This window comes from Temnothorax curvispinosus, unplaced genomic scaffold (genome assembly GCF_003070985.1).
Source record: "Temnothorax curvispinosus isolate PA1 unplaced genomic scaffold, ASM307098v1 QBEX01011098.1, whole genome shotgun sequence".
Taxonomy (NCBI): Eukaryota; Metazoa; Arthropoda; class Insecta; order Hymenoptera; family Formicidae; genus Temnothorax; species Temnothorax curvispinosus.
The window spans coordinates 571,947-597,133 of record NW_020220878.1 but is presented as its reverse complement, the minus strand read 5'-3'; the positions used below and the strand labels follow the sequence as shown (position 1 = coordinate 597,133).

The 25,187-nt window shown below is 33.6% G+C and overlaps 1 protein-coding gene across 1 annotated transcript in view; it reads right to left on the bottom strand.

Moving 5' to 3' along the window:
• The window catches only part of LOC112461135, a 130,472-nt gene extending 109,844 nt beyond the window's left edge, over positions 1-20,628 (bottom strand). The window contains exon 1 of the mRNA XM_025026262.1: positions 20,417-20,628. The gene's annotated coding sequence lies outside the window, so the exon portion shown is untranslated. The remainder of the gene's footprint in view (positions 1-20,416) is intronic.
• Positions 20,629-25,187: the final 4,559 nt, after the last annotated feature.

Sequence of the window (25,187 nt, the reverse complement as noted above, 5' to 3'; positions counted from 1 at the left end):
AATTATTGGCAATTAAATTAACTAATTTTTCAGAAAGAGAGCAAGAGGGTATATTTCTAGCAGACATTAAATATTTAATTTTTTTCGTCCTTTGACTTTTAAATTAATTAATATAATTCAGCTTCTCTCATGTTTATTTAAAAACTAAACATAAAATAGCAAATATTAGCCACACTGAATATCTTTGGACATCATAAACAATTAAAAAGACAAGTACCTCCTTTATTGTCCCCAGTCCTGTACACGTTTATACGACACTGCGGTTAAATTACCTCGTTACCGCAACAATATAGTTGTTTTCTGTAAAGCCACCTCCAAGATCCCGTTTGTTCGCAACGAGAAAGAGGAGAAAGACTAAAGGAAATGGTACTTTTAACTGAGATTAAATACTCACCTCCCGGAAAAAAATGAGGGAAACGAGATAGGAAAATTGTGGTACGGCTGTGTCATGAACGAGCAATTTAACGGGGACGCCTCACAGTGTCACGTAGAGGAGCTAAACAGCGTGCATCATGAATGTTAAGGCTACGAAGAAAACGATGAGAGAACAAACGAGATGTAAGTGAAGCTGCGACCATTTAAGGATTCCGTGAATTTTAAAAGCGCCTTCAATTATTCTCTGTTCTTTTAATTTTATTCGGACTTAGGGCCAAAGCACATATGACAGTCGTAGTCGTGGACGTAAGTAACGCACAAGCTTTGGCGTATCCTGATTTGTCAGGTTGAGGACTACGACTGTCGTATATCGCTACGCCATGTTATGTGCTTTGGCTCTATATCTTCGTACGACTAAATTGGATGTGATTTGCATTTAAATAACTTAATTTAGATAATTTAGATATATTTATACAAAATTTAAGCGTTTGGGATTTAAATAGCCGTAACTATTACTATCGTAATTATTACTGAGACAGCTTGACTCGTATCTTCTTCCTCGTAATTTTACTCTACACTTTAATATATATATATAATCTTATCCTAAAATAATTATCTATTCTGTACTTTAATATATATGATATTGTGCTAAAATAATGATTAGTGTATCCTAAAATAATCATCCCTCATTTTTTAGTGGAAGGTGAATTCTATTCGCGCGAAATTGCGAACGTGGCAAATTTCGATCAGAGTTCACTTCCGTACAACCTATATACTGAATTAGAGCGTTTAAAGTTTAAAATCACTGATCTACGTTTGTATAGAAATTTTAGTTACAACGCTGACAACGCTCTAATTTAGTAAATAGGATATATACGGAAATGAACTCTGATCGAAACTTGCCACGTTCGCCATTTCGCGCGAATAGAACCCATCCTGTAAATTGTAAATCGTGGGATTTCCCAATACGAACGTGTGGTCGCGTTTGTGTTTCGTTCTGACGTGTGACAATGAATGACTGTTCCTGCGTAAACGTGAACGCAGCACGTCAGAAAATGAGGATTGATACGCCCCGAAAAGTCGATATTTCCGATTAAACAGCATTGGTCACCAATATTATATATTTGATCACGCACACCCAGAATCAATATATGCTTTTTCCCCTTTGCGAGAAACTTATTAACATATGCAAAAATAAAGGATCAAAATTAAATTTTAGCAATAAATAAAATAAAAATTAAAAATTAAAAACAAAAAATCTATTCTTATTCTGTTTTCTTCTGTATAGATATTCGTATCACTTATAATGCTAAAAATGGAATGTAAGGAAAATTATATACTACATACGTTATTATATGTCTACATGGATCGTCTTCCATCGATATAAAACACAATTATGTAAAATATATCAAAAGTTACATTTTTAATTTGTAAATCCTTCTACAAGTTTCAAGCTGTTTCTTCTTTAATGAAGACATTGAGGCATCATTTTCTCTCGCTATATCAACTTTAACGGATAAAAATACTTTAAAACACATTTTCTAACGGTAATAGTAATCAATAACGTGGAAATAATAATTTATTATTTTTTAATAACGGATTGTTAACACGTGGATCTATAAAGGTTAATATATTTCCGAGTTTTAATTCTCCGATTAAACAGCAAGCAAGAAAAATAAGTCAGAAATGGAAGCTCTGCAGAAAAAGCAAGTAAAGAATTTCACCTTTAACATTAAAAGTATATAATAATCTGTTAAAAATTTCACCTAACCGAAGGTTACTCAAAATACAGGAAGTGACATTTGTATTTTATAAAAAATTATAACATACACATAAAATAAAAGAGGACATATTTTTGTAAGACTCGGAACTGTTTTACAAACTATAATGCTTAATATATTTTTTTAAATTTCTTCAATTATCTTCAATGCATAATTAAATCATATTGCACAGTTTAACAGTACATGTGGCAATTATTCCGATTAGGTTCTAAAATTTGAAGTAAATTCTAGCGAATAATATTCTCACTCGCATCGAAATTCGCTACATGTTCCAACGATTATTCTTCATTTCGTAGGCAGAACGCCCTGTCGTCGTCGTCGTCGTCGTCGTCGTCTCCGTCGTCGAGATTCACCTTCGTGATATCACGTAGATCTTCGTAGAATATACGTTCGCCCGATGCAAATAAATTGAGTATAGAGGTCTTCGCGACCGAGAAGAGATTATGGTAATGTGAGATTACGCCGTATTTAAGCGGAAGCCCTTGCTACCCAGTCAGCAGTTTGCTATTAATGTCAGACTTCCGCGCGACTCTCGCGCCTGCGTAAGTGCTAATTAGAATAATAATGCCGGCTTGACAGAGAACTAACGAAATTCCAAAGTTAATTGAAATATTCTATCGCGGTGATAAACGGGTGGTACTGAATCCGCGAAGTAATTATACAACGCCAGCGACACGCCAGCAGAATTACAAAACATTACAAAATAAACTCTATTATTTTTTTTAATAACGATTCGTGTATTAGCAATAATTTCAGAGCAAGGCCTAATATTCTCCTTTACGAGAATAAGTCACAAATTATTTAACAAAGCATTTCCAAAGATTTATCATCGATAAGAGATAATAGTTTATACATCAACTGCATTATATTATAGTTGTAGTATATTTAGTTGCTGCTAAACGTTTTTATCTCTTGACATTAAACAAATAAAATTTGATAGTATAAGCGACTTCTTTTCGTTAAACACGCGCCAAATTATGCAGGTCAAGGTGTCCCCGGTGAATTTTTATCAAACTTAGAGAAAAATGATTCCGACTTTGGGAATTACTCAGCCCCCGCAGTATCATCGTATTATCTCCCCTCATTAATCTGATTAATTTAGTACCAGCCAAGTACGATTACGTGTTCTTCTCCGCGCACATAACAAAATTAATTGTTATCGTTACGAGAAAACAAGAGCAACCTATGATAAAAGAGGATATCGACTTCGGCGCCGAAACAATCTCCTTTGTGTCCCTTTAATAATATACTGGCGAAATGTATCATCGTTTTTGTGATAAATGCAGTGACGTAAAACCATCAGCAATAAATGAGATTTCGTTCGGACAATTCAAATAGTAACACGCGATAAACACAAATGACCGACATTTTTCACATAAAATGCTGTACAGAATTTGACAATCTTTTTTGACCCAGAAAAAATGCCATTTATAATAACTTCTTATTAGTCAACTAATTGAGCTTATTACGTTATTATCCAACTAATATAGGTTTCTGTCGTCGTGATACCGCGCGGCGCCAGCAAGAGCCAATTTGCACGGAAAAGAAAACGTGCGAAAAATTCACGGACGTCCGCCGCAATTAGACACGATCGAGCGATTTACTTTCAAGTTAATGGAATGAACGACGGCAAACTAGCTGAAGCCTGAACGACGAATGATGGTAACGTTTTGCCATGATTCGCAATTCCGTCCAATAACTGATAAAATGTACAAATTTTTATTTTATCAACTTTTGTACAAACGTCTGGCAGAGTTTATTAATTTGTTTTACAAAAGTCTAGATAATTTTACTACCTATTAATACGGAAAATTATTACAGAGAGAATTATACGAGAGATAAAATAAATATACTAACAAAATATACAAACAGCAATTTATCATTAAAATCCTAAAGTCAGATGAAAATAAAATAATATAGTATTATTTGTAATTCTATAAAAATATGATTAGTTTGTACCATGTTGAACTATATTTCCTAGTCTTAAATTATTCCCCCGCGCTTTGCCGGAATTCTTTGGTGCAATCGGGATACCAAAGTGTGGGGGAGATCGCCCTTGAGTCTTTCGAAATTCCGAAGAATCCCTCACGAAACTGCAGGACCGAGTATTCCGTCCGGTAAGGGAATAAACGGCGAAACCATGGCAGCAGGACTCAACGGGAATGTAAATAATCCAGGGAATTCGCGCGTAGACGGAAACGGCTGTTAGAAGAATTTAATATCGGTATACATCGCCAAACAATATGCAAGTCGCTGACAATATTTGGCATTTCCCCTCGTGTAATTAGTCGCGCCTTGATTTAATCTCTTCAACGACGGCTCGGAGGATTAAAGCGATCGATCAACGACGACGGTGGTACACTGTTGACGATCAGTATCGCTTAACCTTAGGTGAAGGATGTCAATATTTTACGTCGCATGAGGAAGAAACGGAACTTCCATTCCCCCTTCTCAAAATGAAACGGAAAGAAGATATTGCAAACTTAAGACGTAAATGCAAATTGGCATAAAATACACATCCATTTTATTAAGATTCTCAAGACTCTCCCCTTATGAAATCAAGCGTATAGAAATCCTTTAATTCTTTACACGCGCCCGAGTATTTAAATCTATAATTAATTCTCAGCGGTGTGAGTTAATCCGCTTAAATAGGGATTACGTTTTAAAGCACTAGGATCGAAAATACACTGGGAAATGTGTCTAAGTAATTTTACGCAGAGAAAGGGTATATGAATGAGACGGAAGAAAAGCGGAAAAGTATGTGGAAGGACAGAAAATGGCGCAGGATCTAAGTATTATAAATCTTCCCTCTGGTTTCATTTCACACATAAGCTGTTCAATTGTACCCGGGGTTTTCCTAAAAATTAAGGGATTATTTTAATACCATTATTCACGTGCCAAGTAATCTGTTACATACACAGCGATTACGCATATAATAGAGACGTCACGGTACATTGCTTCGATTTTTTAAACATATTTTTCAACCCACTAATGTTTTTCCTACGGTGTTTAAATGTTTAAAAATGCCATACATTAAAAAAATTTTTTGCGTAAAACAAAAGATCCCTATAAAAGGAGTATCTTCGATATATTTTTTAAATTATATTTATTTTTTAGATTAGGTATTTGAAAATTGTTTTTAACAAACCTTCAACTAGTAGGTATCACTTGTTGCAAGTTATTTTTCGCTATTAATTAATTATGTACGTCATCTGAAGTTAAAATGTTTTCCTAACATTATTAGTGATTTATGTCCCGAGAAAATATACCTAGACAACGTTCCAATTAAAAGTTGTGCGACAAGAATTAACCTCATTTTTCTTTGAAATTAATGATAGCGGCCATGAGGTATAATATCTAAGTAAATAATCTAAAAGTTCTTTCATTAACATTATACGGATAATAGAGCTATGAAACAATACTCGATTCTAAAATCGATACATGGAAATGTTGTTATTTAATAGTTACATTAAAATAACTGAGTTCTAATCTATCATAGATAATAACCAATATACCTACACGTTTATTTGTTACTAAAATTATATTAACAATTTTGAAACCAAATAATGTTTTGCATTGATCTAATAGATATAAGTACAGATTTTCACTGCTCATTGTATAATGCAAATTATTCAATATATTGAAAACTTTTCCACAACATATAGCTTGAAAAAGTTTAATTCATTTTATGAAAAAAAAGTAACCGACGTTACTGGCATTTTTATTCAACAAAACCCATAACAGTTATTGATTTTTCGAGTTAATGCACGCGAATGCACCTCTTATATAATATATATGATAAGTACGATAAACATAACTTTTATTTTTGTTTTATTTTTTATATAAATGCAAATAAATAATATTTTATCTGTCGAGCTTTATCGGAATTATTAATAAACATGACCAATTTAACATCAAATATATCGAGATTGAAAATGTTATACATTTCCATATATCGTGTTGATCCAAGATAAAATTTTAATAATGTATAAACATCTCTATATATATATATTTTAAAAACATTAAAATATATATAAATATCTCTATTTCTAATAAGTGTGTAAATGTAATTAAACATGTTGCAAATTAAAATCCGATAATTTTAAACATAATAATCTCTCTTTCTCTCTCCCTCCCCCTCTCTCTCTCTCTCTCTCTCTCTCTAAATTAAACTTTTCCTACAAAGGATTCTATTCACAACTTAAGCTTATCCCGATCACATAACACGAATAGTTAGAGAATCTTCGATTAAGAGAAACCATCACATCGATTCTCAAATCCTACATAATCCCACACCTATCGCTACTTATCTGACCCAGTTTTCATATCTTTTCTATAGAAATAACGCAGAAAAATTTCCGGTTTAATCAGACTTCCGTCACGTGCAGCTGCGAGTATCGTCGCCATCGTAATGACACTGCTCGATCTTGCGCGCGTCCCCAATTTTCTAAAAAAAAATAATAACAATAAGCTTAATCCGGATAAAACTTGGGACAAGTGTGCCCCAATTTCAGAAAGGTCTCTCTCAATCTCCTCGAACTCTTCGTAGCAAGAATAACAACGAGTGTTGCTATTAAGCTCTCAATGTCCCGTATAAATAATTGCCCAAAGAGCCCACCCATCAGATTATAGATATCAAAAAAATAAAAAACAATCTTGAAAGAAACGGACCTTGAATAAGCTTGAATATTATTCTACTTTTTTGACATAATGGAATGAGGCGAGCCAAAGTAATATAAGACCATAATAGCGTAATATTTCTAGTTGCTTGTTCGTATATAGTTAAATACATGAGATACATATTTCCTTAAATTGTCTAATTTGTTATTATAATCTTCTAATTTACACTGTAAAAAAATTCTGTAAAATTACAACTATTATAGTGAGTAATTTTGAGACCCACTATAATAGTTGTAATTTTACAAAATTACAGTACGGAAGGAAAAAGTAATTTTGTATTACAATTACACAAATTAAGAATGTGTGGAAATTTATACCTATTATAGTGGGTCTCAAATTACTCACTATAGTTGTAAATTTTACAGAATTTTTTTACAGTGTAGGAACAGAAAAATTACAAATAAAAATTTCAAATTCTTTTTGTTTTAGTTACCTATATCATTTATTTAATTTTTATTATAATTATATAGAATTATTTAAATATTAATATTACGAAAGCTGTTCGATTTCGCTTCCATTAAAAGACTTTTACAAAGTTGAACAAGATAATAAGCCGTCTTTTGTGAGAGAACTTTGTGTACTTCAACTTGGATGTGGCCACAATGATCGTAGCGACGAGAGAGGCCCGTGTCTGGCCGGCTTTAACTATTTCCTACCGGTCGCGAACAAGTGCGGCGTGACCCAGTCCGCGGTGTTTTTTTTTTTTTTTTTAACGAAAAGTGTGAAGAGGGAAAAATAGGATAAAAACGACGCCGGTACTTTGCATTCTCGGGCATTCCGCGATAAAAGAGGTAAACGAGCGTTTCTTTGAGCTTAACGGAAGTTGCAGAAAACGCACCTGAAGTGCGTACTTTTAAGTCATCTCGCCTAGAAAGCATATATTTGTTCTAGAGCGAATTAAAAAGTATCAAAAAAAGAAAGAGAGAGAGAGAAAGAAAAAAGTTTATTAAAAAATTCGTTAAATTGAATAAACATTTGTTAAGTATTATTCGCAAAGTAAACCTCATTTCGTATGAAAAATCTATCTGGAGAGATCTTTCTCACAGAACTTTAAACTCCTCTTCACTCTCTCTCTCTCTCTCTCTCTCTCTCTCTCTCTCTCTCTCTGGAAACTAAAAATTTAGATATAAACCTTGTTACCTTTCAACATAATTTTAAATATTTGATTAACCGCTGCTAATTATATAGTAGATATTATATATGTATTACATGTAGGCTGATAATATATCGAAAATGAATCAAAAATTGTTAAATTACCAGATTATTACGTTCCGATTTAACTTGCGTTAATGTATTTACGATGATACACGTAACGCCATCCGTGATAATCTCGCGATTTGTTTTCTTCTTCATTAAATATTTGCTACAATAAATTTATTAGCAGTTCTGTATATAAATGGTTAAATGAAGTCCAAGATAATTATTGAAATAATACAGTGCAGTATTTATTGGAATAATGCAGACATACGCGCTGTGAATAGAGCCTGTCGATAAATACCTCGTTATATATTGTGCGACAGCTTTTTGATCGCGTTTTGCACACACTCATCCCAAAATGTTTTGAAAATTCGTATCGGCAGGAATTATTTGTGCTCGCGACATAACAAAGCGCTTTATACTGTCATCCGCATGTTGATTACAACACAATTTATTAACGCTCACGCTCGCAAGCTTTTTCTTTTTTAAAATGTCATTTAACACAAACTTCAAACACTAATTAATCGAAATTATTTTCTATCCTAAAACAAGCTACATAAGTCTTGTTATTCAAAATAAATGCTTTAATCTTTGTTGAGCATAAATGAAACTTTAAAATCGTATTTCTGTTTCGTTTCCCTCAAAAATGACTAACTTGGCTTTTCTTTATTCCTTGTAATTTTTCTGAAAATTGCGTTAATTATCTCATCTGTCTAATGCGAATAGAATAGAAGAAAAATTCTTATCTTTCACCCGCTTTCAAGATTACGGTGGCGGCGGTTTAATTACGATGCCTTAATTGCAAATTTCATCAGCGAATGCGAGCTACAAAATTAATACCTCAACCAATAATAGATACGCTAGAAAATATATATTGTATGTAGCTATTCTTGATACGAACTCCGACATAGCAAAGTTGCAAAGACTGGTAAGTATATCTATCTATATTACGATTGCCATCTACATATTCCGAAAAATTAGTTAATAATTCGCTGATTAGCCAAGTGGCGCATTTTAATAATCTTTTCTATATACATAAATAAAATTCTATTTTTTAAGTAGGTAATAAAATTTTTAATTGCATCGAATTTTAATCAATTATTTCTAGTAACAGCAGTTAGTTTTTTATGTGTAAATTTTGTCTAATTTAAATAAAAGGGTACATGGCAATTAATTCATTATATAATCTGTTTACCCCGTTGCGGAAAAACATGATGTTCTTCATCTCGGAGATTTCGAATATTAGATTTTACGTACGTGCACGTTCATTATTCTTATATTATTATTATCAATATTCGCAAGCTTCGAGAAGCGCTTTTATTGGCGGCTGCAGTAACGAAAGCTTTTCATCCGTTGTGATCTATCTTCACCTACGCCCTTCGGAGAGTCGGTAACTGCACTTTCCCCGCGCCATCCAAAATCGGATGATATCGCGCGAACTCATTATACTCGCTCGACTCCGTCCGGCGATTTGCATAAATTTTCCACGACAGGGAATTAAATTGCCCGCAAACTGTAGCGGATGGTGAAGTTCCGGTCTGTTCTAAGCAGTCGCTAACGACGTAAACGCGGTGGACACGTGTGCGAGAAGCGCATTGTTCGAGTTACACGGATTAACCTTTTGCGTTTCAGGGATAGTAAAACAACAATAAACTCCACTACGGATAAATATAGTGATGCTCATGCAAAAATTAGAAGAGCAACTGCATATTTCCTAAAACACATCAACAACTCTTGTTTATAATAAATAAAGCTCGATGTTCCACTGCACTTTTAGTTTATTCATAATTTTATCTATTAATTTTTGTTGATTTGTACATGTAATATTTTATTGTAACATGGAAACTTGATACAAATTTAAATTTCTATTTTTTATTACTATTTATAATTAGGTAATAAAGAAATATTTATGTAATAATATTTTAGTTTTCTAGTACAATTAAACCAAATTAAGAAGTAAATAAATAAATCATAAATAAATTTTACTCATTAATGATGTTCGATTAAACACGTTTTATTTCACGCAGCTCTGTGAAATCTGCGCTTCATAATAACTTCATGCACTTTTTAGTAGCGGCATATACCATGAACTTCATCGATAATCTGGCATCATAGAGCAGCCTCTGGCATCATGATTTAATACCGGCTGTTGCGGCGCCATTAGTCGAGCTCGTATAATTTCTAGCCTGCGCATTATTCGCTTTAAAAAGCTTTCCGATGCTCGCGGTTACATACGCCTTCTCGTTGCGCTGCCCGTTAAATCGCCCGACAAGCGGAAAAAATCCATCGCGCGTGTAGGTGAAAATATGAAAATAGATAATGTAATACGTATATGTATACACAAGTACAGTTGTATCGATGCATTCGCGTAACAACACCCGCGTCAACTTGTCGGACGGACTTAACATCATTGATTAAACAACGCTAAGCGCACCTTGAAAAATTTGATTTAGTAAATTTTTTATATTTAAATAATATTAATAATAATATTAAATAATATTAATATTTAATATTTAAAGAAATACTTTCTTGAAACCAAAATCTATAAGGCACCTAATCAATTAAAACAATTAAGAATAGTAATGTTAAACGCAACTATCAAAGATAATAATATATATATTATTTTAAAAAGATTTCAATTATTTACAAACGTAAAATTACACTCTGTTGTTCTATTTAAATGTAGATTTATTAGTCCGGAATATCCCATATATAAATGTGGGGATGTGCTTCGTATATGTATCTATCCATATATAATGGCAGAGGTTAGCAGAAATATCCTATTAATGACAGTCCATTAGGCTGCCAGCTCAAATTTCCTCCAATAAACCCTTTCGAGTTGCGCGCTCACTCTCGAGACCACTTTCATTACAAAGATAAACTTACTTTATTCTATATATATTTTTCATTGTTCGCCCCATTCATCTATCTCGGCTTCGTGAAACAGAAAAACGACAAGTTTATTCACTTTAAAAAAATTACTAACACTTTCGATGAGTGACAGTTACCGATCACTCTGGACAAGAAAGCTAAAGCGTGATGCATCATTGATTAAACTGCAATAAAACTACGATAATTGCAATATAATTAACGTGCGAATCGAATTTTTCTAAAATTAATAATGTAGAAAATCATTATTATAATAATAATTGTGTTACATGCAAATTATATTCGTAAAGTAGAGCGTGTGCAAAAAAATAAAATATTTTGCTAATTAAAAAACATTAATTAAAGATAAATGTTAAATTACATCGTCTAATTAAGTTATGAGAGTAAATAAATCTACATACTGCACTGTTAGATTCGTAATGTTATTATACTCATGTATATTATAGTATATGTAAATTGTACCCATTTTGAGTTATTTTTAACCATTTCTATAGGTCGCCACCGCTTATACTCGTTAATTTAAGTAAAACAATGTAAACATAATGTAACAATGTGAAACAAAATAATTTAAATAAACTGAACTAACAAAGTTCAAATAATATTGTTTTGTATTAAAATAATAAATTTCAACACACACGGTAGTTAAAACTAACAAAATGTTACTCAACTCAAGATATTGCTTTCAATAAATTAAAAAGTATCTTTAATGGTGTTAAAAGTATTTTTCCGTTTGCTACACTCCTATAACCTCTTAAGTAATTGACGATAGTTTCATTATGATTAACAACAATAAAGTGAAAAAAGCGGCTGCGTAAATGCTCAAGCTTAATTATTATTCACTAGGTAAAAGTCGAAGCGCGCGTTGAAGAGCTATATATACGAATGCAACGTCATGCAAATGACAGAGCACTCGAACGAGATTCAAGTACTCGCCAGCGAGAAATGCACGTTCCGTAAAAAAGAACCTCGATATAAGAAATGAATGCAAAGCAATGTAGGAAACGTAAAAAGCGAAGGAGGACGAGAAACCGTATCCAAAGATTTACCGTGCTGAATCTCTTGCTGGCTGTCCGCCGGTATGTTGTCCGCCCTCTTTTCGCGATACCCTTTTAAAGCAAGCCGTAAATTTATGTTATGCAAATACAGATTTCCACGGGAAAACATCGCGAGAGAGGAAGAATGACATTTCGCTTTGCCTCGTAAAGAATATAAAATTCGCGCTTCGTTATTTGACTGTCGGTGAAAGTCTCGCCGCTAGCTGTTGCATTAATATAGATCGGACGTGAAAATTCACAGATAAAACATCTCAAATAGGGCACTTTTAGAATATTGTTATAATATATTGTTATAATTACGCTTTAAAGAAATAAATACGAATTTTAGCTAAACACATTTGTATACGCGAACTATTACGAACGTACAAACGATAAAAAGATACAAATATATCAAGGATTTTATTAAAACGGTATGATTATTAATAGAAAATAATAAAAGTATTTACTTAAAACATAAAAGAGCTTTCATGTGATTAATCAAACAAAACTTTGCTTTCATCAAAGTAACAAATTTCTGTCGAAACCCTCTCGAACATGGCCTGCAGAATAAAATCAAAATCACGGAAGTGATTCGATAACAACAACCGCCACCACGGTAAACCACCACTATGATAGACCACCACCGATTTAAAGTGGAAGAAGCAATTTGCAGGCTATCGTACCCATTTTCGTGCGCGTCACGAGCAGACGCCGCTTATGATCGCGATCTACAAATACGTAGCCAAGTCTAAACAGACTTTCTTATTAAAATAAAAACTCATTAAAATGCAAACTTGCAAAATGTAAAATTATTAATTTATCATGGAAATATATCCTATCTATAGAGTTGCAAAAATATATTTACAATAATTTATAGCTTAAATATAATACTTAACAATATAATTTAGAAGTACAATTATTTAATTTAAGAAATGTGCAAGATTGCCTTCTAACAAAAATTCCAACTTTATCGTATTTCAACAGAATAATAATCTTTCTATCTCTGTATTCTATATTAGGTCTTTCAATATAGCAACTAGCAACCGAGATCTGACGCGCAGGCAAAATGTTTTATTCACTTAACTATTAACAACGCAATATTCGCCTTATCTTCAGGAGACAGGTCTATAGCACGATGCTTTGACGTTGTACACACGGCAGACGTTTGACATGAAAATTATCTAATATAGGCTCATCCTCCTCCTGTCTCATTATTCTGAGTCTTCCGCTAGTGAACGCAATGTGTATATGTGCTTATACATATATAGGAGATACAACGTCCATGCATAATGCAGGGGCACGAGAATGATGCATAAATATTTAGAACTGACTTCTATGCGGCATATAGTTAAACATTGACAAAGTGACTTACGTTATAACGACCCCAGTAGACAATGCAAATCTCTTTTTAAAAATTTCACATAGTTATCTTTAATACATCCAAGCGCGTCAAGATAAAACTTAGAATTTTTGTTAAAAGATAATCTCGAATATACTTTAAATTACACATTTAGATATATTAAATAATTACACATTTAAATTAGATCTTAAGTTATATTTAAATTTATAAGTATGATAAATAATAAGTATAGCTTTAACAAGTTGTGTTAACTGATTATTTGTTTGTTATTTCTATCAATTTACTTAATTATTTAATTAGTATTATTGTATTAAAGTTTATCCTTCTAATATCTTTAATCTTATAAACTGAATATCTTGCTTTATTAAATTAACATAAATTAAAATATTTTAGAGATCGGTTTTAACAAATTTCTTGTACGTTAAAAAAGAACCAAAACATATTTTATATTTTAATTAATTTAAAAACGTATCAAATATTACTTTTTAACTTTTTACTTAATTATATATAACGGTAAAATTGATTTATAAAATAAGCAAGAGAATGTAATTTTATAATACGACAAGATAATAAGTTCAGCAAAAATATTCTTTCTGCAAGCACGTCGAATTTCATGGTATGTAAAATATGAATAGCAAGCAGATAATGATATTCAACGAATGTCCTCGGAAAATTCGAAAAAAGAAAGCTGATATAAATACGCGGAAAATCAGAGCGCACGTTAGAGGTCTTTAAATGGATTTTTCAAGTGGATATTATCAACTGAGTTTATTGTAACGAAGAAGAGCAATGAAGGACGTTACCATTAACGTGGCTCGTTCCCAGAAGTTCAGAAGCGAAAACAATTTATAATAGTAGTTATAGGTGCTTGCGCTTTTACTCCGTAACTCCGCAATGAGTTGATGGAGCTGGAAGAACGATATGCTACATCAACATTCCGCACGTTATTTCTGCGATTATACTTCCTAAATATCACATTTCATTTTACTCGTTAACAAAATCGTGTTTTTTCATTAAAATTATTAGCATTTATATTTTCTTTAATAAATAAGTAAATAAATAAGTAAAGTACTATTTTCTATCAATCATTAACAATAAAATGTCTTATTATTTTAAACAAATAAAGACACTCATAATCTACAGCGTTATTCCATGTTGCCGCAACAGTATCTAAATATTGTTTCAATTTTTTAATGTAATTATGATTTCTTACTAAAATTATTAATATATATAGTAGATATAAAAAATAGGACACTTCGTATTTTAATTGTTTAAAATAATTTTACACAACGAAAGATATTTGTAATACCAGATCAATATGTATTATTTTCATTTATACTAATATATTACACAAACGACATAATTGTAGCAGCATGTAGTTTCTTTGTGTCAATTATTTTAAAAAATACGAAGAGTGTAAATTCTTTTTTATCTCTGTATTTTTCTTTGAAAATGCAAATTAAATTACGGTAAAATTTTTCGCAATAGATGAGAATATTTCATCTCGTATTTTTAATTACGTTATATTCACGTGCCAGGTTTTCTGAAAATTATTTTACGTAATAATATATTAATAAATTTTAATAATTGCACCAAATGAACATTAAATGCGCAGCGCGTTTACGATAAGCGAAATTAATTACGTGGCGTCCAATCGTCGGCAACATATAAAATTTTCATTTCATATTCGCTGTTCGTGCAAATTTAAACTTCCGTTTTGATCTCATGTTTGGTCATTAGCGATAAGGATGATTATCTACTATGTGATGGATCCTAGGGGCGATCAATCGCTCATTTGTCACCACCTCTACTTAAGCATCAGTTTCAACCAGGTTCGAATTTCGTCATGGAAACCGTCAGGCTGGGAAATAGTTCACCAACTATTCCTGCATAGACGATAGCCGAGTTTCTCATCAACATTCGAGTCTCGTATGAGCCGTACGTTAGTAATTTCGACAAATAATCTACATTGTTCTATCGTCCTAATAATCTGCAGCTGTATCTCTGTACGAATCGCTCTAATGCTCAGTCATTCCGGATCTTCTTATTGTATCGAGTAATGTAAATGCAAATCTATATGCGCACACGCTAGATTGCATCTCGTTAATCATTTCAGTAAACAAAGGATAATCGAATTTCCGTACGTCGATATACAAGGTTTTGCATGGAGAAGAGAGAATCCATAATATCCGTATAACGTTCATATCTCAAGTTACGTTTTCGACAGCGAAATCGAGATTATCCATGATTCGTGCCCCGTGCGAATACTTCATTAAGCAAACTGCGCACGTTGCGCGAAACGAAATTGCAGCGGAGTGTAACTTGGGCACATTTAGGATGAACTACACGAAACCTTCGAAGTAATACGAATTTCTTTTCAACAACTGTGACGTCATTTCTCTCACGAAACATGCTAATTAATTATCAAACTCAATTAATATTGAAAATTTCAAAAAGATAAAAACAACGGTAAATGTAAAGTTTCTAATTAAGCTAAGAGAGATAAATTATTAGATAACATCTGATATCTACGCGTTAATAATATTACGTATTTCTAACACATAAAAAAAATGTTGCCTATCTGGTTTATAAAGGTATAAGAGTTTAGACGGTAATAATTTCTTTTCCATTTCATCACATCTCGCAACTACAGTGACATGAGAGATAGGATTTTGAGCTGCGGATTTCGTTATATACATCCACTTCAGGCGCATCTGCAGGTATAAAGAATGAGAAAATGCATTTCCTCGACTTCGAACAAATGGTTGCGGCTTAGAAGAATAATAATACTCATCCTGCACATTTGTGAAGACAAAGGATTGCTCGCCGCAACGCAGTGCGAGGCTAACCTGTTTTTAGGTAACATCAGAGAATCGAGTAACAATATAGAACAGCGATTATTTAATCGACTATTTAACAATATAGAAAACAATAAAACTTTTTCTTTACGATATTCTTCGATCTAAGTATTTGTAATACAAAAGTTTTCTTGTATAATATAGAAGTTATAATTAAGCAATGCAAATCTAATCTTGTGCATACGTGTACATTCGCCTCGCATAGCGGTATAATACGCAGTTTATATGGTTAATATGGGTTCAGAAACTATTTGTGTAAATACTTATGCAAATTATAATCGTCCAAAACAAACGAGTGTTTGTATCTGCGGTGAATCGATTTGCATCGCTTCGCGTATAATATAATATTTACGTGATAGTTTTGCGAAACCCGCAAATTTTGCATAATGTATATTCAATATTTGATTAGAGCAAAATATTAATGCGCGGTTAATTTCATACTCAAACTATTTTAACATTTTAAATCGATCATGTATAAAAACACACAAAAGTAGGTACATAACTATCATGAAAAAGTTAATATTATTTAAATTTTTACTAAACTCTATAGCTCTCTCTCTCTTTATAAACATTATGTAATCTTATAAATGTAAAATAACAAACTATCCTGCAAACAAATTACCAAATTAACTAATTTATTGCAAATTAATGTTGAAAAAGTTTCTGTTAATGAAGAAACACTTTGAAAACTGTTTCGAAACATAGCTCATAAGACGTCAGACATTTCGCAAAGCAAATATAAACCGGAACGGAGTACGAATATAGAGCGTATGAAAGCCATCATTCCTTAGAAACTAGTAATGACGAAAGATAGTTAACCGCGACGACGGAAGTTGCGAGCTGTCTCCGCGAGAAACTCACGCCGTAACTTCGCTTTGCGATGCGTATTTGAAAGGAAATTGCACGCGCTCTTCCGCCTCCGTCTCTCTCCATCTCTCCCCCTCTCTCTCTCTCTCTCTCTCTCTCTCTCTCTTTCTCTCTATCTCTCTTAAAAACAACCTACACCGGGTATCTCGGCAAACATCATTACGATCTATAGTTTACAGATGTCAAGATAAATCTCAAAGACCGAGATAATAATCGGTTTCACAAATCACAGCATTTCCTATCCGTCGATAGAAGCGGCAACTCGAGAGAAGTGTTACTCTCATAAAACTCGTTAACTCTTTCATTTCGAGTTACAAAAGAACTTACACGGGGAACAGACTCGATTACACGAGTAAGAAACGCGTATATCGATCTCCCATCGCCGAGAAATGTAAGGCCGAGTTCTTTTTAAGCGTGGAAATAAAGCGGAATGTCACAACAATTGGCTCGAATTGAGAGTCTACGTGCTCATTACGACGTTTTTGTCTCGATTTCTATCACATTTGTTCGCAATACTTAGAAGAGAAAGAAGAAAAGTATGTGAATCTAACGAAAACCAAGATTTAGCTAAACAATACTTTTGCGATAGAAAGAAATTGAATCGAATTTTTAATCATAACTTGTTTTCATGCTATAGGTAACTACGTGTAATACAAGAATAGATTCTTAATAACTTGATCAGCTTAATAGCGCGAATAAAACGCTGTAATGATCATCAAATATGCGTCATTACTTCGAGATTTAGCTCAAGCGCGTCACACTTTCGCAACCTTCGCTTAAAAAAAAGAAAGGGATATACATATCTATGAAGTGTAGGTTTTGTATATGGGGTATTGTAGGTATACAACAGTTTTATGATGAAAAGAAAACTGGGGTCTCTCGGCAACGACTATTTTTGCTATATCCTACAGTGAGCGATGTAAAATGAGGAAAAATTGGGTCTTTAACAAGTCAACCGGGAATAATGCGAATAAAATCCCATTATAAGATAAACGCACTTTCGAATTTGGAAACTGAATTAAAAAGCATACATTTCGAGATTGCTAATTGACCCAAATTGGGACGAAGTGTACGAGTTGTATGAAGGACGTCGTTCGTTACTATTAAATGACAAAGACAACTTCGTTTTTGCGCCAATACATTTGCTCGGGCTTTTGGCGCGTATCGACGAGATATACGAAATCTCGCGGTGACGACACGTCAACAGACAACCTGTGTACTATTCCTGGCGAACGCGTATCCAATTTGCAACAACGGATAAACAGGCGCGCAGTAAATTATTCGCAACGCCCGCATGCCCCTATTATTCCCATTTTACCGTAATGGAGAGGTCCGTACCCAGAGAGACCGATGTCCCCTTGGAATGACTCCAACGTTGCAGCGCGATACAACGCATATCGATATAAAAAAGCTGTATCGAGCTGGAGTGATGCACCGATATTACTGCGAGACATTGGCGATACGCTGCCGCAACTCGCAATTTTTAAACTTTTATAAAGGAAATATCGGAAAATATAACGCAGAAAAATGTCATAAATTATGTATTGCACCGCGTTAACTAAATTATTAAAATATTTTGCATGTAATACGCGCAATTCTGCGATGCAGAAAATCTTAAAACTGTGTCCGTTGTAGATAATAATTTATCTATTTGTTTAAAAAAAAAATCTGTTCCCTCGCTATAATAGTTTAGAAATTAGCCCTGGCAAATTTTAAATTAAAATAACTTCACTTCCATTTGCGAACAATCGAACGCAAGATAAGTTACATTTTGGCGATCGGATATCGATTACTGCGAATAGGTTACAGCGAGGAAATCGTGGGAGAAAGAGAGAAAAAAGGCACACCATCTCCTTAACCTCGCTTTCTGCTTCCGTGAGCAAGGCAAACACATTTCAGGATCTATTTCATGCGAGCTCTTCGAACGTGCCGCACACCGACGGCACCGCTTGGAAATGTGGCGACGTTCATTGCAACTTCATTTCCAGACAAGTGCAAAATACTTCACCGGCGGCAGTTCTCGCAATCTCTGTGTCAATTTTGAAAGTCATAAGCTAGAAGCTATTAACTTTTTAACAAAGAAATTTTTTGTTAAATGTATCATATTTTTGTCATAAGTTTACAGGGAACTATGAAAGGCAGTTATACATATTTTTATGCATTCAACAAAAATTTTACACATGTCTTTTACCTCGTAAAAAACATACATAAAATAGACTTATATAAGTTTATAACATAGAAAAGTTTATAAGATACAGTTATATAAATGGCTGTTTATCAATTGCTATATACATATCCTTTATGTATTCATTAAAAATAAAAAAACTATCTGCATTACCAAATAACAAATTGACTATTATTTTAGAAAATAATTCAATATATAAACGAGCATAAAGACAAACTTGAAACTTGTCGATTTCAAGATCGACAGAAATGTGCCATTCATGCTAATTAGTCGAATCGATATCCAATCGATGAGCTTTAATAAACTCGATTAACTGACTCGATTGTGTTTAACAAAAATTACATCACGCTAATTTCTTCGATTGTTCAATCGCGCTATTTTAACAATCTATTAAAACATAACAAGTCCTTAATGAAGCGACAATTACTCTCTATCGTGAAGTCTAACCTATTTCCCAATAAATTTGTCCATTTCAAGTGTTTCGTTGGCGCTTAGTAATTTATCGAACAAGCTTCCTGATTGTCAAATTTAACGAGCAAATAATGAATCACAATTTATACTTAATTCCTCTCGACGACAGAGAAATCCATTCGCCAATAAATGCCTCTGTTTCATTGTCGAGCCTCAGCATCGATTGGTTCATGACATTCATGAGCTTTGAAACACTGCGCTTCCAAATTCAATACGGTTTCTCGAGACAATTGTGTCTATCAATAAATATATAATGTGACTCTTTTACTTTAAGAGATAATCGTATAAAAAATTTAAAGCCACGACGCTTTTCCTATGTCGCGTTATCGTTTATGACGTATTAACGCAAAGTTCTTTTCGAACTAATTAATGAAATCATATAAAGAAGTTCGATTAGTTCTGAAATAACATAAAATATATAGATAAATACATGTGTATATAGATATACTTTCTATTCCGTTCTAAAATCTCTGTTTACCTTCTCTTCGCTTAAGTTATCCCTAGCAAAGTCCCGGATGACTGCTTCGCTATCAAGAATTTGCCGATATCATTACTGTTAATTAACTAGCTTATAATTAGCCGAAGAGGTTTCAATCAACTATACGAAAATCGAGGCCATTCGATCAAACTTTTGACCGTTGAACGCGAACGAACGAAATCTCGAAAGAACGACGTCTCGACTGATCCCTTTTGGGGTTTCCGGATGGATGCCTACTCACCCTTTGTCGATCACCCAAGGGTCGAATGCCCGCACAAGCTGTGACGTCGGCGGGAAACGTCGCACAGATCGGGCGTCAGCTGAAGCGGGCGATGTATGACGTGCCTTGCACCACACGGTGCTCGCAGTGGCGAGAACGAGATAACTTTTCACCACCGAGCACAACCGTCCTCACCATTCGAGAGTGCGCGGACGACTGAGGTCCGACCGTCGCCGTGGGTGTAGCTGTGCGGTGCCAGCTCCCTCTCACCCTCTCATCCTTCGCGAGAAAGCGCACGCTCTCTTTTATCCAACAAATTCTCTCTCTCTCTCGTTCTCTTTCTCTCTCTTTCTTGTTCAGTCGCGAATTCTCCCTTAACTTCTTAGAGCTTTTCGTCCTCCTCGCGCTGGTCGAAGCGCGCTCCTCGTTCATCCAACTCGCTCCGTTCATCCGACGCTTTCCCACCCAGTCGCTCCCATATTTTCCATCCCGTATTGCTCTTCGTCCGCACCCCCCGATTATCCTCGTCGCTCCGGTGTCGATCCGACTCCCTCTTTCCCCCGCGTTTCCGCGCGTTCCTCTCTTTTGCATTCCGGACTAATGTATCCTTTCTCCAATGTGTAGATAGTCCTTTCTCCTCTATTGCTTCCTCCCTCTACAACAAAGCGGTATCTCCTGTTCTCTCGCTCCACCGTGTCTCAATCATCTCATTCATCCCCCACCTTTCTCACGCGCGATTCTGGAGCGCGTCGCACTCGCCCCTTCTCTCGACAATCCTCGTTATTTCACCCTCCACCACCCAGATCTCTCTTCGATCTACCTTCTCTCTCTCTATTGCGTTACTTCGTCTCTCTCGCGTACACGCATACTGTCTTGGAAAATTTCGCACCCTCTGGCAACCCCACAGCAAGAAACGGATGCTGGACTCGATTCGCCGACCGAGTTCACCCGACTCGGGGAGAAAGAGAGAGGGAGTTAGCTTCGACGAAGGGGCGAACGAGTAAGTGGTGGTGGCCTGGTCAGCGGAAACGACAAAGACAAACGACGACAGTACGATCGGCGAGGCGAGACGAGCGAGGGAGAAAAACGAACGGTGCGCGTCCGAGCGTCGATCGTCGTAGATGGGAAGAGGCCCAATTTATTGAATCCAGGGGACCTATCGTGAAACTACTTGCAATTCCGATCGAAAACGCGAGTTTCCGAAAGCAATATTGTACGTGTTTTGCAACCGTGAATCTCTTTCAAAATCGGTTTATATATATATCAGTCGAGTTGCAATGGCAAATAAAAGGAAGAAAAAAAGAGGGAGAGTCAAGTATTGGAATTGACATCAACAATATAATATGCAAAAGCAGCTGAGAAATATAATTTGAGTTATAAATTTTAATTTAACGTATATTGTTATTTATATAAAGATTAAATAAAATTATATATTTTTATCAATGTATTTTTAATTTAGAATTAATTGTAAAAATAAAAAAATTAATATTATCGTCAATTTAATATTTTGTATTAAAAAGCACACATTTACACATACTAATAAATTAGTCCTTACTTTAATGCAACACCTAGACTAAATTGATTCTCTTACTTAAAATAAAGTCGATCTTTCGACAGACCTGTCCATATCTTACATGTTACTCGAACGAAAAATCGAGTTATTTAGAGAAAGTCGCCCGATACGTTACCGATACGGCCTTTAATGCGAACAGTCCCTCACAAAAGGATCTGCTTTAGTGCTATGTTGGCAAGATTCGGCGATACGTATATCACAGCAGAGATTTCCGGAAGATTCATATCGCCCGGCGTGTAACGAAATTTATCGCGTCATTCGTTTTCGAAATAGAACGAATGTGCGCGACGCAAAACAAATATTGAAAGCTCGTTAATCTCGAAATTGAATAATCTCGAAACCTTTTTCCTCATTTTTAGCGAAAATTGAAAAATTACGGTTCTTTGCAAGCAATTACATCTGGCATATTCATCTCTGCATTTCAATATTTAAAATTATTGCAGCATTCGACATACATCCTACCTTATTTGTCGATTTCATATTTTCTCTTTTCTCTCTCACCGCTATAAATCACATAAAATTAAGCTTTATTGTAGCCAGACAATTCGTTTAACTTTAATTCGCGTTCTCGCACCTAGCACTTTCACGTCACCTGCAACGAAGTCCAGCCGTATACGAAAAGCTGGAATTGACAATTTCTCATCAGACTAACTTGAACAATTTTGTGTGAGAACAACCGTGAGTTCCGACTATGTCGCACCCGGTACGGAACATCCAAGCAGACAGCTTTCAATTTGCCACGAAATAATTTACACTTTCCAGTACGGCGATTCCACTGGGAAATTTATTGTGAATATGCATGCAGTACTTATGAATATGAATATGAGAAAATTATTATGCCAACGACGGCGCGCGATGCAGGAAGTTCGCACGCAGAGAAGCTCTCCCTTCTCCATCTCTCTCTTTCTCTGTCACTCTGTCTCTTTTTCTCCCTATTTATCTTTCTTCTCTCTCAAGCTCGCTCATTTTCAAAACCCTCAAGAAGGCGAGACTTTAAACAAATAAATATTAGAAAAGTTGCATCGCATAAGATAGAAATCAAATTTGCTCAAATAAATGACCTGCATTCTGAGATTCGTTGCTATATGTGACAATGCAACAAACTACGTTTTAGTACATAGAACGCTTCTGTAATGTTTCCTGGGTAAGTCACGACGACCACATTACTCGTGATTTAGCGCAATGGTCAGGAAACGTCTGTGCGCAACACGTGCTGCAATGTGCACGCATTAAAGTAAACTTTAAGCTATTTATTCAGAAGTAGAAACTATATAGTAAGCCGCAAATCAACTTGTATGACGTATAAATAATAATCTAACGTTACAGAGTAAAGCTTATTCAGCCTCGAATGAATAAATTATACAAAATATACACATCAAAATAATATATAAATATTCTGAAATAGTTTTTAATAAATATTTCCAGGTGAAGAAATTTAAGAGACTCGCATTCATAATCAATAACGCGATACGCATCTCAAAAGCGAGACTCAGAATAAATAGTGTGAGAACCAAAAGAAATAATAAACCTTCCGTATAATATTGCTGTTCACATGAATTTTTCATGTTCACGAGATTAATTTACATAAATCTGCATTCATAAATCTGGATATCGATACAAATATCCAGTTATTAACATCGTTTATATATACCATCAAAATTATTTTTAATATAATAATATATTAAAAATGTATTATTCCAAGATCTTTCATATTTTAAAAAAATTCGTGAAAATGAATCTTACGTTATATTATTTTGCTAAACAAAAAATTACAATAAAATTAATACTTTATAAAAATCTCTTAGCAATTATAATTTGTATAATAATATTTAAACTTGGAATAATATTTGGAAAGATATAATAAGAAAGTTATAAAACTAACTTGGAAAGTTGTAAATTAATTCAAAAACTTTCTTCTTCTACAGATAATTATTAATTTTTATTCTGCATAGACACTAAGCGCATAAATATTTTGTAATTTTTATTTTTATAAAAAATAAAGTTTTAAATAAAAATATTAATTTTTTATTCATTTTTTGTAATATTAATTTGCTTCTTTATTCTTCTTTGTCTTAATATTTATTTAAATAATGTTAATCTAAACAATTGAAAGTTTAATTATGTATATTAGACTTGAAAATAATATTGGCTAAATAAAATTATTAAAATATTTCATGTTCTCATTTCAATATTATTTTTCTATAGTTTATAATATTATTTTTTATTTTATATGATTTATTTTTACTTGCCTTATAAATTTTAAATAACTGATATACTTTGCAATTAGTATTCCGAAATATAGAAAGACAGCAAAACATAATAATAAATGACAAACGTTGACGAATTCTATTATGAATATGAATACAGGCATATGAATACAAGTGCATTTTCGCGTACACAATAAATTCTTCTCAAATAACGACAAACAATTCCAAGATTAAATATTGTATATATATATATATATAGCAATAGTCTGTTCTGTTTCATTCATTTTAGACAATGGATTTATGCGAAGTATATCAGTTATTTAAAATTTATAAGGCAAATAAAAATAAATATATAATATATAATAAAATAAAAAATAATATTATAAACAATATATATATATATATAGAAAAATAATATTGAAATAAGAACATAAAATATTTTAATAATTTTATTTAGCCAGTATTATTTTCAAGTACAATATGCATAATTAAATTTTTAATTGTTTAGATTAACATTATTTTAAAAAATATTTAAAAACAAAGAAATAATAAAGAAGTAAATTGATATTACAAAAAGTGAATAAAATATTAAATAATATTTTTATTTAAAACTTTATTTTTCATAAAAAATAAAAATTACAAGATATTTATGACATGTTACATTTACCTCTGTGCTACTTTTACTATAATTCGACACATATATACATCTAAATAAATTTGATATAATTGATAGCATAGGATCTCTCGAGAGATCCTCGCAGGTAGGTGGCTGCGGCGCGTATCGCGCCCGTTCCCCTCGCGCCGCGACGAGCGGGGAGGGGAAAACCTATAACGGATAACCTAATCGGTTTGCGGTTTCTCGCGAAAATGATTCGGTCCGACCGAAAGGTGCGACGACTTCGTTAACACCCGCACGATCTTCTCAAATAAATTGAATTATGAATTATGATTTTATGCCGGGTTGCAGTTACGTGAACGAGCCGCGTGCTGATTGCCGATCACGTGAAAGGGA